An 18,796-nucleotide genomic window follows, 5' to 3' on the forward strand; every position below is an offset into this window, starting at 1 on the left:
CCTCTAGCCATGTAGTCACCTCAAAAATCCTTTGTTGAGCTCCTCTGAGGTACCATCCATTATACTAGGCACCGGGGATATAAATGTGCATAGAATCAACTCCTAGCCTTAGAAGACTCAGGATCTCATGGGGACAAAATGTTCATTTAAAAAAATAATTTCAATACTTCACATGTAAAGAATTGGTAAAACAGGAGAATGCAAAAATATACAAAATTAGAGGGACTGTCATTCTGTGTTTTCCAAATTCCCTACAATGACCCTTTATTACACTTGTAATTACAAAAGTGATCAAGTCACAAAATGAAATCTCAAGATGGCATGTGGAGTACTTACAAAATTCTCCATAGAAATTCTTTGGGAATAGAAAATATATGAACTTAAAGCGGCTACTTTTTAGCCAAATAAAATAAAAATTCAAAGTATAAGTTTCTATGTAGACTTTATCTAATACCGTATGTTTTAATACAACAATTACATTTGCTCCGTGAGTGATACACTGGTATCACTTTCTCACTTTGTATCACAAGTAAGAAAGAACCCAGGAAGGAAGCTCTTCCTCACTTACTCTTAGCCTCATATTGCCCCCTTCCCTCTTGCTCTGAGCCCTCAGCAACCTAGATTCTTTCTATCTTTGGAACCTCCTGTGTCCCCTCTCGCCTCAGGGCCTTCGCACGTACTGCAGCTTCCTCTATGTGACACTCCCCTGTCCCAACACACACCCATGGCTGTGAACTTATGCATACTTTAGGTCAGCTGTTCTCGTGTGTGTGTGTGTGTGTGTGTGTGTGTGAACTGGATTGTTCCCCGGAGAATACTTGCAAATGTCTGGAGACATTTTTGGTTGTCACAATAGGTTGGTGGTGTTAGTGTCATCTAGTGAGTAGAGCACAGTGATACTGCTAAATATCTCCCAGTCCTATAGGATAGTCAGCAACAACAGAAAACTATTTTGCCTTAAATGTCACTACCTCTAAGCTGAGGGAACTCTGTTTTAGGCCACAACTCGGGAGATTTCTTTGCCAAAATTAGAACTCCTTGTCAACCTTTCTCAAAGCACATTGCTTTTCTTCAAAGGACCTCTCTTTGTAATAATGTATCATTTGAGGGTAGAGTCCATGCCTATGTAGCTTGCCATTTTATCCTTAGTGCCTAGCTCAGAGTTAAGTCAACTGAAAATTTATTTGAAGGAAGAAAGAGGAAAAGCAGGGAGAAGGCAGGCAAAGGAAATAAGACAGGAGGAGAGACCTGGGTTTTCTGAGCCCTTCATCTGTTATAAATTTACTGATATAAGTCACACATTTTTCCCTCATTTGTAAGTCAGGAATGCTAATCCATTCTGTTTCCATGGGTTGGGTTATATGAGAAATAAATGTGCTTCACTCTGTGATCAATCATAGAAAGCATGAAGAATGGTGGTGAAAAGCCTCTGATGCAGCAATCTGTGCAGAGGCAGATCTGGAGAGAAAGGGGTAGCATAGCTTCAGTCACCACAGAGAAGAAGCAACAGCAACAGTAGCAACAGTGCTCAGGAGTGAGATATTCATAGACTGGAACCACCTGCACACCCTGGCTGGGATGGCCAAAAACATGGCAGGTACCATCTATAAAGACAAGGTTAAAATCTTTAGGCAGGAGAATAGAAAGCTGATACAACTATCCAAGAAGAAAGAAGAAGCACAAAACGAAAATAAGGGTTACACGCATACAAAACTTCATATAAGCATTTCAGCTTCAAAAAGAGCATTAGGAGACAAGGAAAGAGAGAGGCTTCTATGAGGAGAGAACTCCGAAAGGACTTATTTAAAGGATGATGACCTTGTAAGAAGGTGGAAAGCGTGTGATTAACTTGTATTCCAGTACGGGGGAGGTGAGCCGACCTGGTGAGTCTGTTCCTTGTGAGAGAAGCAGTGGAGTGAGGTCAGGAGAGGGAACTTAGAACACATCTTCCAAAGAACCCCATCATGGGAAGTAGCAGAGCAGGAAAGAGAGCCAAAAAGTTGGCAAAGATTGATGGGCATGCAATGAGATCCACTGTCCTGTGACATTCCCATATTTTGCATAAAGTGGTTGAATAACATGCCTTTCTTATGAATGCATTTCTTATGGAAAAGACAGAGGACAGAATTTCAGATCTGAGTATGGTGTGGGATAGACCTGTGGAAGCTGCAGGGACCTGGGAGAAGTGGCAGAGAGAGGCCAAGGAATAATAAATAAAATTGTGGGAGGAGGTTTGCAGGCATTGCTCTCAAGTCTTGAGCCTCACCCTCTGAAGATCTGGGGATGTAGGCTTACTCTGGGATAAGGGCAGATATTGAGTGAGAAATTATGTAGGTGGGGAGATGGATGTTCAATTACATTGCAACATAATCTGTAGATATAATATGGAACTTTCAGTGAACTCCAGATTGAAAAGGAAACTGAATCTGCTTTTCTTAAAATTGATACATAGTATTTTACATATTTATGGGGGTACATGTGATATCTTGTTGCATCCATAGAATGTGTAATGGTCTTTGGTGAAAAGGGCCTAGAAGTGTTGGAAATAATTTTTTAACAACTAAGAAGAAAGAATCTCTTTTTTTCTTTCAAACAACAAAATGTCATAAAGATATATATATATATATACACACATATATGCTATATAAACATAAAATAGCTATATAACCTATTTATATCTGTATCTATCTATATATTTATGTATAACAAACAAAATTGTTATAAAAAGAAAGCACTTCCAAGAAAAATAAAATTTACAATTGGAATAAGATGGGAACAAATATTTGAAATATAAGGCAAAATATAAACCATGCCATGAAAGGAATTTAAACAAAGAGCCCAGGGATTTAGGGATAAGGAGAGGTCAACTCCAGTTTCAATATCAAAAAAGGCTCTCTGTAGGAGAAGTTTTGGAGCTGCCTCATACCTTCCATCAGAAATTCTATGTAGAGACCTCATAAACCTCTCTTTAAAACTCCAAAGGTGAATAAGATTAGTGTATGTACAGAAACTATTGTTCCAGGAACTACAAGATGCTACAGTACATTATCTATTTAATATTTACAAGAAACCCATAAGATAGATATTTTTTAACCTCCATTTTACAGATGAGGAAACTAAGGTTTAAATAAGTTAATTAACTTGGCCAACTTCTTGCCCCAGAAGGCAGCAAAAGCCGGAACTGGAATTTAAACCTCTGGATTTCTGGCCCTACCTCAAGGGGTTCATTCTTAAGGAGCCTCAGCATTTACTAAAGAAGAATTGGGTTAGTAGCAAACTCAAATGAAGTGGGTGCAGATGAGTCATGATCCCCATGAGAAACACAGGGCACAATTAGTTATATAATTAGGAGTTGAATAAAGGAACTGCTTATAAAGCCATAGGCAACAATATCATGTCATTGATAAGAAATGAATGACAGAGTACCCTGGGGGCTAGTAACAGCAAGATGCCACTCAACTCTAGGCTGAAGGTGTAGGGGAGGGAGTGGTCACCAAGACCTGAGGCAGAGAGCTGTGAGGAAAGGACCACCTGAAGGATGAAACTGAAGGATGCAGCCAGCCAACAATGACCCTGCACGGCGGGAGACATGGGAATAAATATCTTGACACCACATTCCACTCAACAACTGATCTCTTGCTGTGCTCTCCATTGGCCAAACTTGACTTGGCTCAGGGCAGATCTTGAGGAGGCTGCAAATAAAAGGAAGAGGAACATGGGAAATAGCATCATGGTACCTTGGCTGAGACCATTAGGCTTGATATTGCTATGATTCCTACATACAACAATGAACTTTCAAATTGTCCTGATAGGCTGAGTTTTTCAAGTTAAAGGATTATATCTCATACGTCTTTCTATTCCCAATTTCTTCACTACATGAAGCCTAGGATGTTAGCAGGCTGTTAATACATGCTTACTAAATTGACTTGAATTAATAAAGGAATTTTGCCACCTTAGGGTTATCAATCTAAAATATTTCAGAAATATAATAGTCATCTGGCAGGCAATGCTTCCAAATTTCTCAGATTTCCAGGCTCACTGTAGGACCAGAAACTGAATAAGGAGCTGAAAAAATGTAATTGGATAACTAAGAGATTTTGTGAGTGGCTCTCAAGAATGACCTGTCATTTGTAGACAGAGTTTTTTTTGATTCCTCATGTCATTCCCCGGGGAGGAGGGACTCAGCATTAGTTTCTCAGCTTTAGGGACTCAGCAAAGAATGCTGACTCAGCATTAATGCATCTATTCACAATCACTGAACATATGCAGAAGAGCAAAGATGATGCTGTCAACACCTCCTCATGGAACAACATGGAAGATTCCAACACAGTGCATGTTGCTGTAAACAGTCCCTCCAAGCAGCGTGCAGTGGGCATGGCGTGATGAGCTCTCAGACCTCCCTCTCTACTGCTTAACGTTTTTCTTCCTGGGAAACACTCCTAACCATTCTCACTTTTAATCACAAGCAGCTATGCAATAAAATTTTTAAAGAGAGGGAATTCTAGATCCAAAGGATCCCTAAATATATATATATTTTTGTATCTTTTCATCCTGCAGAAGAGGAAACTGAGACCCAACATAAACATTTGTGGAATGCCTGACCGGATAAACCCTCACAGGACCAACATGTTGAAGCCCATCCCAAGGAAATGAAGTGTTCAAAAACCTTTGTCCTCCAAATTGCTCCAGCTAATGAAAAGTGTTGTGCTCAACCAGAGTCTTACTTTTTGGAACCTCAGTTTCCTCATCTTAGAAGATAAGCATCATAGTAACTTTCTCCTAAGGTTATGATACAAATGAGTGAATGGGTATAAGTTCTATAAACTCTAAAATGTGATAAAATTCATTCAGTTATTTACTAATAAGTGAACAATATTTCCTGACAGGCTTCCTCTATTTGGGATTTGAAGATCAGGTTTTTTCAAGGATTTTGCTCCTAAATGTTCTCTTTCTCCTGCCTCATTTTTTAAAAATAAACCTTTTGTTTTAGAATAGTTTTAGATTTACAAAAAAAAAATAGGAAGATGATACAGAATTCCCAAATACCCCACATCCTGCCTCATCAATTTTTTCTCTCTCTGTATCCCTTTGCAATCTGTAAACAGACATAAGGGAGAGTGCCTTCCATCTTAAAACAGCAGAGAAACATCTTTTTCCTGTACATTTCTCTTCAATTGATATCCAGTTTCACCCTTCCACTTCACAGCAAAACTACTTAAAGAGGTATTTATCTCTATTAATGGTCTTATCTACTTCACCCCCATTATTTCCATCCACCACTTTTGTCCCCATGACTCCACTCATGCAGAATTGTCAAAATCCTCCGTGTTGCCTAGACCAGGGGTCACTTCTGTGTCTTTGTCTTATTCAATGTCTCATCAGCATTCATTTCGATTTATTTCTTCCTCCTTCTTAGAAGCCTCTCTTTCCTTGGCTTCTGTGATCCCACAAACTCTTATTTCACTGGTTGTCTTTCTTTAGTGTCTTTTGCAATCTACTTCTTCTCTGTGTGCTCTCTGAATGTCAACCTGCCTCTGGGCATGTCAGAACCTTCTTTCTCCCCCTCTCTCTATTCAATTCCTAGAAGATCTCATTTCATTTCATGGCTTCTATCCACTTTATATCCAATGACTCCCACATTGATATTTCCAATCGTCATCTCAATTTGGAGGACTGCAATTGTATCTTCACCTACAGACTTTGTATCTCCACTTGGATGTCTAGTATTTATGTCAAGTTTTATACAGTCAAAACAGAACTCCCTGTCACTCTCTGCTCCAGTCTGAACCTTCCTCAGCTGTACCTCTGTAAATGGTACTATCCAGTGTTCCAAGCTAAAGAGACAGACATTGTCCTTGATTCTTCATTGTCTTGATTCCCTCAACCCTTAACATTCAATCTACCAGCATGTCCCTTCAACCTTACTTCAAACATATTCTCAACCTGTTCACATTTTTTTCCATCTCCAACATCCCACTTCACTTTACATCACCAGCCAGCCTGCTGAAATGGCCTCTGAAGTGGTTTCCTTGCTTGCATTATTACCCGCTTCCTACTTTCACTAAACTCATTCTCCACATGGCGGACAGAGTGATATTAAGTTGTTGACCATATCTTGTCACTTTAAACTATTCAGTGGCTTGATAGTGCATTCAAAATAAATCCAAACTATCAAAAATCTCTTGGCCGCCAGGGCCCTCTGCATGATCTGGCCTCATTTTCTTCTCTCTCTCAGATCTTATGTCCTATCCGTCTTTTCTTGCACATTAGCCACTCTGGCCTGCTTTATGTTTCGCAAATACAGGAAGATTTTTTCTAAGAGTTTTTCTCTTGCCATTCTCTCAGCATAGCACACTCGACTCCACAAGATTATTCTATGATCAGCTCTTTACTATCTGGTTGGAGAGACTTTTCTTCACTACCTTTCGGAAAGAACCTTCTTCTCTCCTCCCTTTGTTACTCACCATTTCATATCCCTGTTTTAATTTTTTCATTGCACATATCATGGTTTTAAACCTTGTTCATTTTAGAGCAGACATCCATCTGTCTTATTCACTACTTTCCCTGGGGCCTCAACACTGCTAGTATACAGTAAGGTGGTTGGTGGGTACGTGAATGATGAAATGCATAAATGTCTTCAGTGATAGAGATATAGTAGTAAACAAATCTAAAGGCTTGTGATGACTTTCATTATGTTCACAGCAGGGTACTTTTAGTGACCATATGATATGGTTTGGCTGTTTCCTCACCCAAATCTCATCTTGAATTGTAACTCCCACAATTCCCACATGTCATGGGAGGAACGTAGTGGGAGGTGGTTCAATTATGGGGGTGGGTCTTTCTTGCACTGTTCTTGTGATAGTGAATGAGTCTCATGAGATCTGATGGTTTTAAAAATGGGAGTCTCCTTGCATATGCTCTCTTCTTTTGTCTGCCACCACATGAGACATGCCTTTCACCTTCTGCCATGATTGAGAGGCCTCCTCAGCTATGTGAAACTGTAAGTCCATTAAATCTCTTTCTATTGTAAACTGCCCAGTCTCAGGTATATCTTTATCAGCGGTGTGAAAATGGACTAAAACAGTAAATTGGTACCAGTAGAGTGGGGTGCTGCTGAAAAGATACTCAAAAATGTGAAAGTGACTTTGGAACTGGGTAACAGGCAGAGCTTGGAACAGTTTGGAGGGCTCAGAAGAAGACAGGAAAATATGGAAACCTTTGGAACTTCCTAGAGACTTGTTGAAGAATGGCTTTGCCCAAAATGCTGATAGCGATATGGACAGTAAAGTCCAGGCTGAGGTGGTCTCAGATGGAAATGAGGAACTTGTTGGAAACTGGAGCAAAGGTGACTCTTATTATATTTTAGCAAAGAGACTGGCAGCATTTTGCCCCACCCTAGAGATTTGTGGACCTTTGAACTTGAGAGAGATGGTTTAGGGTACCTGGTGGAAGAAGTTTCTAAGCAGCAAACCATTCAAGAGGTGACTTGGGTGCTGTTAAAGGCATTCTGTTTTATAAGGGAAGCAGAGTATAAGAGTTCAGGAAATTTGCAGCCTGACAACATGATAGAAAAGAAAATCCCATTTTCTGAGGAGAAATTCAAGCCAGCTGCAGAAATTTGCATAAGTAACTGGCAGTTGAATGTTAGTCCCCAAGATAATGGGGAAAATGTGTCCAGGGTATATCAGAGGTCTTCACAGCAGCCCCTCCCATCACAGGCCTGGAGGCCTAGGAGGAAAAAGTGGTTTCATGGACTGGGCCCAGGGTTCCTGTGCTGTGTGCAGGCTAGGGACTTTGTGCCCTGTGTCCCAGCCACTTCAGCTGTGGCTGAAAGAGGCCAATATAGAGCTTGGGCCATGGCTTCAGAGAGTGCAAGCCTGAAACTTTGGCAGCTTCTATGTGGTGTTGAGCCTGCAAGTTCACAGAAGTCAAGAATTGAAGTTTGAGAACCTCTTCCCAGATTTCAGAAGATGTATGGAAATGCCTGGAAGTCCAGGCAGAAGTTTGCAGAACAGGTGAGATCCTCATGGAGAACCTCTGCTAAGGCAATGCAGAAGGGAAATATGGGGTGGAAGCTCCACACAGAGTCTCTACTGGGGCACTGCCTAGTGGAGCTGTGAGAAGAGGGCCACCGTCCTCCAGATCAAAGAATTATAGATTAACTGACAGCTTATACCGTGTGCCTGCAAAAGCTCCAGACACTCAGCACCAGACCATGAAAGCAACCAGGAGGGAGGCTGTACCCTGCAAAGCCACAGGGACGGAGCTGCCCAAGACCATGGGAACCCACGTTTTGCATCAGCATGATCTGGATGTGAGACATGGAGTCAAAGGAGATCGTTTTGGAGCTTTAAGATTTGACGGCCCCACTGGATTTTGGACTTGCATGGGGCCTGTAACCCCTTTGTTTTGGCCAATTTCTTCCATTTGGAAGGGCTGTATTTACCCAATACCTGTATCTCCCTTGTATCTAGGAAGTAACTACTTGATTTTGATTATATAGGCTCACAGGCAGAAAGGACTTGCCTTGTCTCAGATGAGACACTAGACTGTGGACTTTTGAGTTAATGCTGAAATGAGTTAAGAATTTGGGTGACTGTTAAGAAGGCATGATTGGTTTTGAAATGTGATTACACAAGATTTAGGAGGGGCCAGGGGCAGAATGATATGGTTTGGCTGTGTCCCCACCCAAATGTCATTTTGTATTGTGACTCCCACAATTCCCAGGCATTGTGGGAGGAACCCAGTGGGAGGTGATTAAATTACAGGGGCGGGTCTTTCCTGTGCTGTCCTCCTGATAGTAAATGAGTCATGAGATCCAATGGTTTTAAAAATGGGAATCTCCCTGCACAAGCTTCTTTTGTCTGCTGCCTTGTGAGACATGCCTTTCACCTTCCACCATGATTGTGAGCCTTCCCCAGCCACGTGAAACTGTAAGTCCATTAAATCTCTTTCTTTTGTAAATTTCCCAGTCTCAGGTATGTCTTTATCAGCACTGTGAAAACGGACTAATACACTATAGTTTCAAAAACCCACCCATGCAGGTATTTCCAAATTGCCTGGCCATGCAACCTGAAAAGAAGAATGAATTGAATGTTAAGAGTTTTGTGGTTGATTAGTGGATGGGAGGGGGTGACTTTCAGATAATTAAAGGCTCCCTGGATAAGACTGATAGTTTTTAAGGATGTCAATACTATTCATCTACTTGGCAGTACAGAGGCATACAGAGTTCTATGCTGGGAGCACTGCTTAGTGCTTCTCTCAGATTATCTCATTGAAGCATCTCAATAATCTCACAAAGCATCTTCCCATTTTGTAGATAAAATAACTGAGACAGAAGGGAGTCAAGTAAGTTGCAAAAACTTACAAAACTGGTCAATGACAAATCAGAGATTTCAAAGCCTGTTTTCACGCTATTGCATATTTCAATTTTGAGAACTAAGACATATTATCCAGATTATAATAGCAGACAGGTGAACTAATAATTGGAGTCCAGGTGCCAGGAAGTCTAGAATTATCCAAGTTACTTCTATTTTGGGTTGAATCTAAAGTGTCCCAGATATTGGCAAGAGAAAGGATGTTTTGCGAGAAACTTAAATGATTATAAACAAGGGATTAGGAATTAAAATGAGCATTCTTCCTCACCTTATTCAACTGAGAGCCTACTATGTGCCAGGTACCTGCTGGATTCTGGGGATATAGTAGCGACAAGACAGACACAATGTCCTCTGGAAGTTTCCTTTTGAAGAAATGAGGGTACATTTAATCTTTCACTTATACCATCCACTTTCAGTTCCTTCATAGCAATTGGGTTCTTAACAGAAATGTGGTATGGTGTCAGCCAGGAATTTGTGAGTAAGCTTGCTCCAGAGGTCTCTATGGAGATGCTACTTGATGCAGAGCATCAGCGATGGAATCAAATGGTACCATTCCCAGCCATGCCATCATTGGTTCAGCTTGTGAGTGTGGTTTTCTTTAGTTAGTTAAGCTTTACAAATATTTGCTTATAGTGAAGAAAATCTTCCTGATACACTGTAAATTTATTGCATGAGTTTTGGAAATGTTTAGGAATTGGTATTGACAGCCTTTGGTGATTGCATGGATATGAAGGGGATGAAGAAATGGAAGAGTCAAGGATAATTTCCAGGCTTTGGGTTTGAGCAATGGGGTGATTGGCAGTGTCATTTACTAAGAGGAAATACACTGGAAAAGAAGCAAAATGTTTTGTTTTTGCTTTATTTTGTCTCATTTAGGAAAAAGATCATGATGTCTGTTTCAGATATGTTGAGATAGAGCTGTCTATAGACATTCAAGGGATGTTCAATAGGCAACTGAATACAGGATGGCATTTCAAAAGAGATTTAGTGAAAATGTCGGGAAATTGTCAATAAATAATAACAGTCACAAAGCTGGAAAAACGTGTCTTTTGAGAAGTGTACCATGGAATTCAGTAATCTATATAGAGGGAGTAGTTTTTGCTATTTAGGCAAGGCATTTTTCATTTTGTGGCTTTTTTTTCTTTTTTGCCTTTAACATTCAAGTTTCTTCCCTTGGGGGAAAAATTCAACCAGAAAAAAAAGCAAAGCAAACAAAAACAAAAACCTGATACTACCTTCCTTATAATATTGCCTTTAAACAAGCTTATCTTGCTGAGTCCTTTCAGCATCAAGTCAAATAATCATTTCCCCCAAGGGAAGAAGGCAAACATGGAAATTAAATTAAATTCTAACAAAACAAGCCAATGTATTTCCCCTCCACTTACGTGCAATCTGTTTCATCCCAGTTGTGACTGATGCCTCGGATAAAACAGCCATGCATCTGTGACTGATTTACACAGTGTTATGCAACACACACTCTGTTATGATGAAAACTCTTGTTTTCTTTGAATTTTGTGTTGTTTAAAAGGGAGCTTTTTCAGTTCTGCTTTTGCTTGAGAAAAATGGTAGGATGCACGTGGATTTTGAGACAAAAGGTCTAGCTTTATCTCCCAGCTCTGCATGTTTCCACTGAACAATTTTAGTCCATTCTTTCAGAAATGAGGTAACAATTGCCTTTAGGGGGTTCTGAGACTCACACATGCCCAGCGAAGGAGGGAGCTCATGGCAGACACAGTTAGTTGCCTGCCCAGTGTCTATGCCCCCCCCCCTCTTTTTTTCCATTAGAACCCCAGTTTTCTTCAGGACCCTAATGGGCCCAACTCTGAATTTGAGTTTGCCTCTTTGTTGGTTAAAAATGCTCAAATATTGGTTATTTCAAGTGGTTTATTCTCAAACAAATATCTCCTTCTTGCCTTTCTTGCAGCTTATGGTGGCACAGGGTTCTTCTGGTCAATGAGGTATTAGAGGGGGGATGTATGGAGGTGGCCTTTTCTAAATAAAAAAGTGAAGCCCATTTTATCATTCCAGGGTATGGACATGATGCCTGGAGGAACAACTGACATATTTCAACTGTGAGAATGAAAATCATGCAATAGAGATGTGGAACAGAAAGCTAGAAGAATAATTCACTCAACAAATAAAACTTTTTACTATTTTAAGCCACAGATTAGTTTAGGTTTTCTGTTGCTTGTAGCTGACTGAAATAGTTTCTGATACTGTATTCACAAACTGTTAGTTTCTTTTCACCTCCTCCTTTGATAATCATCCCGCTTTTTAAAATTCCAAGATGAGTAGGGGCCTGAGGCAGGGCTTCCTCTATCATTACTGGCGCAATTTCAAGCTACTAGACTTACTAGTAGTTCTCAGTCTGCAGAAGCTATTTGATGAAATGGCCTCGTCCTCAGAACAATCACTATTGTTTTTTGAGCACACACAATGTGCCAGGCATCATGCTAAGCCCTTTGCATACAAGATCTAATTTAATTCCTGACAACAAGGCTATAGGAAAATAACACAAATCAGTACCCACCTTTTGTAGTAAAGGAAAATCAGGAAGAGAGTTTAAGTAACTTGTTCAAACCAACCAGCTTCTAACAGGCTAAAACGTGTAGCATTCACGTGTCTTTCTAGCTGCTGTGTCATAATGTTTTGGTTCATCCATTGTGCTATGACCAGTCCAAATACCAATTTTCTTCTTTGCACAGCTGTTTATTTCATTCTTCTATTCTGCCTTTCTCCATAATCGTGCTGTCAAATAGAACTTTCTGCCATGAGAGCAATGCTGTATATTTGCCCACTTCAAATATAGTAGCTACTAGCCACATGTGGTTATTGAGGACTTGAAATATAAATAATGCAACTAAGGAATGACATTTTAATTTTGTTTAATTGTAAGTGGTTTAAATTGAATAGTCACATGTGACAAATAGCTGCCATGTTGAACAGTGCCACTTTAGAAGACCACAACCAGATGCTGCCCTGGCCAGGGCAAGCCAGGCATTAGGTGCCTGCTCCCAGCTACTCTGCCCTTGACAGTCCTGAAGTCCTGATATTTTCCAGGACTAGTGGCTGTCCTCCACAGCCCTTTCTTGTGGAGCTGACTAGAGGGGGTCAAGCCTTTCAGCAACACTCATACCTTTCTTCAAACTCAGCACTATAAACATGACAGCATCTGGCTTCCCTGTGTCATGGGCAACCCTTGGAACAGAGGTAAAATATCAAAGTCACTGTGAAATGATGATAATAAATGTGTGACATTTTTGTGAGTTACAAAAGGTTATGAGACCATCAGTTTTTGAGGTGAGTGATTCATCTAGAGAATGTGAATATTTAAAAGGCACAGGGATCGGAAATAAAAACCAAATGAAAAGTATAAAATCCCATAACACTTTTACATTTCAAAGCTAGAATATCACCCATAATTTTCCTACTTGCAACCTGGATATTAACCTCACTTTTATTTCATAATCGAGTTCTGGATGGTTTCTGACACTACCAGTTAGGTCTCTGCATCAGGAAGCAATTGATCTACTCGGTAGAATTTCTTAAGAAAACTGTTTGTGTATAGTCAAGTAGTTGGGACAGATACATGGCTATTTACAAACTTCCTTCTAGTGATCAAGTTGTGTAGTGTCTCAGGGCAGAAATGGTGATTACTCTTTTAGTTCCCTAACTGGAGACAGGGGATTAGAACTGTTAGATGTAGGGAAATAGCAAGAGCATGATGTAAGGGTTTAGGAAACCTGGATTTCCACTAAGTTGCTATTACTTTGGGCAAGTCATTTAACCTCTCTCAACGTGTTTCATCATATAAAAGTCGAAATAATTAAGACGGTTGTTCCGTCTTCCAAAGTTTGAATTTTAAGGTGCTGGTGCACCCTGAGATAGAAGCAACACGGTGCTTGGTGTGAGCTGAAGAATATTGAGAGATTCCAGAAATTGTTGCAGTGGCTCGAATCAATCCGCTAAGATGAGGAAATGGAGGAGGATGATCTTGAGGGCTTCTATAACAATAAGTCAGTGGTGAAGATTTGGAAAGAGACAGCTAAGCCACAAGAGCAGTGGTGCAACTATAGAAGTTCGCATCCATGGATTCCTGAAATTTCTTCTTGTCTGATGTTGACAAGGGGTGTAGTGTCAAAGAGAATGTTTAAAGAAAAGAGAACAAGCACACTGAAAAAAAGTGTGGAGGAGAACAGGGAAGGGAAAGATCCCAGAAGAGAGGAACAAAAGAAGTGAGGTCGCAGAGGACAACTCTAAGAAAAAGAAAATTTGACTTGCTATTATCTGCCATAAGTATCTTTTATCACAGTTCTGGACATACACTAGTTCTGGCCACAGTCTTCACCTGTCTGGATGACTGCAATAAAGTCCTAATTTTTGCCTCTGCCTTTGATCTTGCCTCCTTCATGGCATTCTGCATATGCAGCTAAAGTGATTGTCCTAACACACAAATCTGATGGCCACATCACTCTCTTGCTTAAACTCCTTCGTCAGCCTTCCCATTGCTCCTCAGAATAAAGTTGAATGACCATCATGATCTGACTGTGTCATATCCCTCTAGCAGTGGTTGACTAATGTTTTCTGTAAAAGCCCAACCAGTAAACATTTTCTGCTCTGAAGGCCAAATGGTCTGTGTGGCAACTACCCAACTCTGCTGTCACAGCAAGAAAGCAGCTTAGGCAATATGTAAACGAATGAGTATGGCTGTGTTCCAACAAAATTTTACTTACAAAAACTGGGACCCTCCTGCAGGCCCAGGCCTTAGTTTACTGACTCCTGCCCCATAGTCTCAAAATCAACTCCCTCACCCAATGCCTCAAATCCCTGTACCCAAGACCCATGGAATGACTTGCAATTCCCTAACCATGCTCTGCTCTCTCTCAATATTGTACTTTTGCACATAATCTTCCCTCAGTCTAGGTCAACTTCCACCTAACTCGTTGTCCAGTTAACCTCCAGTTATTTTCTGATTCCACTTGAACTTCCTTCACCAATCTCACTTGAACCTGTATTCTCACTTATCACACTGGTAGTCAATTTACCTGTTTGCACATGTCTCTCATACCCACTATACCATAGGCTATTGGAGAGACGATACCATATGTTACTCATTTCTGTAATAGCCCCAGTGTCCCTGGCAATGAATGGACAATAAATTCTATTTATCACTATAAGCACTTAATACTCAAGGTCTGTATGTCTTGCTCTATTGCCTAGCTACAGAATGAATACATGCCACTGACTGGTGAGTAATTGAGTTTAGAAAATTAGAGGCCGTATCTTTAACAGTTCCAGTTTCTAGAAGTAAAGAGTTTGATATAAAGCTCCAGAAAGAAGAAACTGAACTTAATTTGGAGCACATTTTAGGAGAAAAGAGGGCAAAGGCACTGACAACATCATCTGACTTTATGAAAGACTATGGGTCACTTAAAGAGATATTGTGAGGAATGCACATAGTAAATTTAGCAGACAGATTTGAAATTTGGACTGGACAACAAATGAGCAGTAGCACTGTGACAAGGAGAGGATGCACCTGCCATGTCATTTTCATTAGAAACAGAGAACAGTTTTAGCTGGAAGAGCTGACAGCCAGATGCATGCCAAGTAAATAATCTGCATAGGGGGTGTAAGAATGCAAAAACATTTCCGACACAAAGAACAAGGCCTTGGCAGAGTTTTCTGTGAAAAGAGATTGTGAATAAGCCTCCATGAATGTGAAAATCACCCAAAAGGTTGCCCTAAGAAGAGGAGGAGCAATACTAACATTTTGTTGGGTGACTACTGTGCCAAGTACTATCTTACCACGAATAATCCTCACAAAAACTCTTGAAGCATGTTACAATTTTATGGGGGATAAAAATGAGGCTCAAAGGGCTTAAGCAACTTCTATAGAGCCACAAATCTCCATTCTTTCCAGTACACTAGCAGATGCAGCACAACCAGTGTCTAGAGTCCAAGAAAGGGAAATGAAAAGAACTAAGGTAGTAATGCCTGGCCAACTGAGTGTAGAGTGTCTACCTGGATTTGCAAAAGAAAGACAGGAGACTAAAATCTCATATTGGGCACCTACATTTTTATGTTTACTAGCATTCAGTCCCCTTCCTGTTCATTCCTCTTCCTGACGGCACTCCAATTTCCTGTTGGAGAATCACCCATGCCATTTTGTTTAATCTTATTGGGGTTTTAAATATAAAAGGCTGCCCCTTTCTTTTCTGTATGGGAGTTTAAGGGATGCCTGGAGGCTATTTCTACCAGATCTTTTCTAAAATCTCCCTGATACCTAGGCTTGGGCAATCACACTCCATCTCTTAGGACTTTAAATATTAAGTGGATAGACATAGGCTAAGGAAATGGCTGGAGTTCATTCCAGCAGCATTTCGAAGATTGATAGTTCCTATCATATTTTAAGCCTATTTGTCCAGCTTCTCCACTGATTCTCTGACTCCTCAATTATCTCCCAGTAAATCTCCATTTTGGGTCAGCGTTGGTTTCTATTGCTGACAATGAAGGATGTAACTTGTTGCCTTGTTACCCAAAACAAATAAACAAACAAACGAAAATAACAGAATTAATGATACACATTCAGCACTAAGATATATGCTTTGTAAAAATTCATCAAACTGTATATAAAAGATTTGTGCTCTTTATTGTATGTTGTAATTCAATTAAAATGTTTACAAACCTACTTCTCAATTACAAAAACTGTAGATGGTTTCCTTAGAAATAACAAGGGAAAAATGAAAACATATGCCATACTATGAGGCAGAAAACTAGGTAACCAGCAAGACAACTAAAAAAATAAGCAAATGTAACAGGAATAAGATCAAATAAATCAATTATGACAGTAATGTAGACAGGATTATCTTGTTTTACTAAAACCTTACACCCTTGCATTGGGCTGAAAAATCACAATAAACTTTATGCCATCTTCAAGCAATACAAGGAAAACAATGCAAAACAGAAATGTCATGCATTAAAGGTGTGAAAGGATATTGTAAGCAAACATTAATTAGAGGGATAACTCTTAATATCAAAAATATAAATATTAGACAAAGATGATAATGAAAATGCAATAGCTTTGAAATGTTAGGCAACAAATAATATCACTCTACCTGTCTTTCTCTCTTTTGCTTTCTCAAAAAAAGAGAAATATTTTAGGTATACAAACATAACACACAGCCACGTTCTCACCAACTAGTTTACAGAATTAAAAAATATGGTTATTTCCACAAATTAATCTCCTCAGTAGTTACTGAACTAAATTTTCTAACCCTACTAGCCTCTAAAGAGCATTTGTTGGGACACTTTGGCAATTGATGGGCCATTGTAGTGAATTGTGTGAATTATTTTTACTGATGATTCATTCAATACCATCATTGTTTCTTTTTAGATACCACACCTCTGTCAAACTAACTTATTACTTATAACCATCTTCAAAATTGTGGTTACAGGGGATTGCTTTATCTTCTATAATTTCCATTAGCAATCCCCTCCCCCTTCATATACCTGAAACCGATTCTTCATTTTGAGGAATTATCATCTCAAATTTGTGAGATAGTGCTATGCAAACTCAGGATCAAACACTCCCTACCAACCTGATTGCTGCCCCCAAGGACCCCCAGATAGAAATTCCGAAGCCAACCCTGCTTCTAAAGAATGAATTTTTAAAAACTTTTTATTATTGAATATTTTACACATATATTAAAATAAAGACAGTAGTATAATGACCTTCCTTGAACCTAGTTTTAATCATTATTCTTGGCCAATCTTTCACCTGTACTTCCCTTTGCTCTCTCCTCTTCAGATTATTTTGAAGCAAGTTCTAAATATCGTATTATATCATAGAACTTTTAAATATTTCAATATACAACTCTAAAAGGCTAGGAAATAAAAATCAATTTCCCAGGTTGTTTTTTGACTTCTCCATAAAATAAGAGAATAGGTCTATTTTTATTCACCATTGTATCTTTAGTTCTTATATAGTGTCTAGAATACTCTGAATAAATATTCTTAAATGAATACGTAAGTGAATCAAGAGAGGGTTACTTATGTAAATTAATACTGGGCTGCTTCTCTGCTTGGGTCATAAAAAAGATTGTGCTTAGAAATAATAACAAAGTATAGTTATAAATATTTTAGAAAAAAAAATTTTTAAAGGGTATATTGTACCTAACATGGCAGAAATATTGAGACCTATAATATAACTATGAAAAAAAATTACTCCAGAAAGTAAAGTAATAAATACCATAGTAGGAAGAGAAATGGGAGAAACCAAAACTAAGGCAGATTTTGTAGGATGAGCTTGTAAGACATTGGTAAGAAATGTTTGTGGAAATTTGACTAATTTGGCAATCAGAAGGCAATATTAACTAAGAAGCTATATTTAGCATGTATATGTCATTTATTAATGACAGTGACAAGGATGAATGATTGAATAGATGTGAACATTGTCGTAAAACTATTAAGGACTATATTTAAGTTTCAATAACTAAGCTTTTTTTTTTTTTTTTTTGAGATGGAGTTTTGCTCTTGTTGCCCAGGCTGGAGTGCAATGGCGCGGTCCCTGCACACTGCAACCTCTGCCTCCCATGTTCAAGTGATTCTCCTGCCTCAGCCTCCGGAGTAGCTGGAATTACAGGCATGTGCCACCATGCCCGGCTAATTGTTTGTATTTTTACTAGAGACAGGGTTCCTTTATGTTGGTCAGGCTGGTCTCGAACTCCTTACCTCAAGTGATCCACCTGCCTCGGCCTGTCAAAGTGCTGGGATTACAGGCATGAGCCATCATGCCCAGCCTAAGCTTTTTTTTTAGTTCCCCCAAATTCACAAGGGATCCAGAGTGGGAAGATATTTCTGACCTCAGGAGTTCAACTTGAAGTCAAAACTTAGATGAATGAAAAAAATTGCCTGTGGTATTGATCATTTGTGCACCAGAAACTGTATAAATGTGCCAGATGCCTTCCACTTGCTCCTTGAGACCCTCTCTCCACTCTCCACTCACCCTTTTCTCTGTCCCAGGACGTTGGCTTGCAGGAAACCCTCTGGCTCCTGATGGGTATAGTCAGCGGGGCATGCTCTCAGGAGATGAGAGGGAGGGAAGAGAATGAGGTCCAGGTGTTTATTTCCCCACCTCCATCCTTGCAGGTTGCTTTACCCTGGCCGCTGCTCCTCTCACGTTGGTCCTCTACAGATTGATCTCCTGTTAGGATTCCCTAACTCTCTCTGTATTAGTCTGCTTTCATGTTGCTGATAAAGACATACCCAAGACTAGGCAGTTTATAAAGAAAAAGAGGTTTAATGGACTCACAGTTCCATGTGGCTGGGGAGACCTCACAATCATGGCAGAAGGGTACCTCTTACACGGTGGCAGACAAGAGAATGACAGCCAAGTGAAAGGGGAAACTCCTCACAAAATC

At 39.7% G+C, this 18,796-nt stretch overlaps 1 long non-coding RNA gene across 1 annotated transcript; it reads left to right on the forward strand.

Moving 5' to 3' along the window:
* The first annotated feature begins 7,913 nt into the window (after positions 1 to 7,913).
* On the forward strand, positions 7,914 to 11,540 carry LOC107969081 (uncharacterized). Its single transcript, XR_001710652.3, has 2 exons — positions 7,914 to 8,933; positions 11,406 to 11,540. It is a non-coding gene; the product is annotated as an uncharacterized LOC107969081 (long non-coding RNA).
* Positions 11,541 to 18,796: the final 7,256 nt, after the last annotated feature.

Source organism: Pan troglodytes, chromosome 19 (genome assembly GCF_028858775.2).
Source record: "Pan troglodytes isolate AG18354 chromosome 19, NHGRI_mPanTro3-v2.0_pri, whole genome shotgun sequence".
Taxonomy (NCBI): Eukaryota; Metazoa; Chordata; class Mammalia; order Primates; family Hominidae; genus Pan; species Pan troglodytes.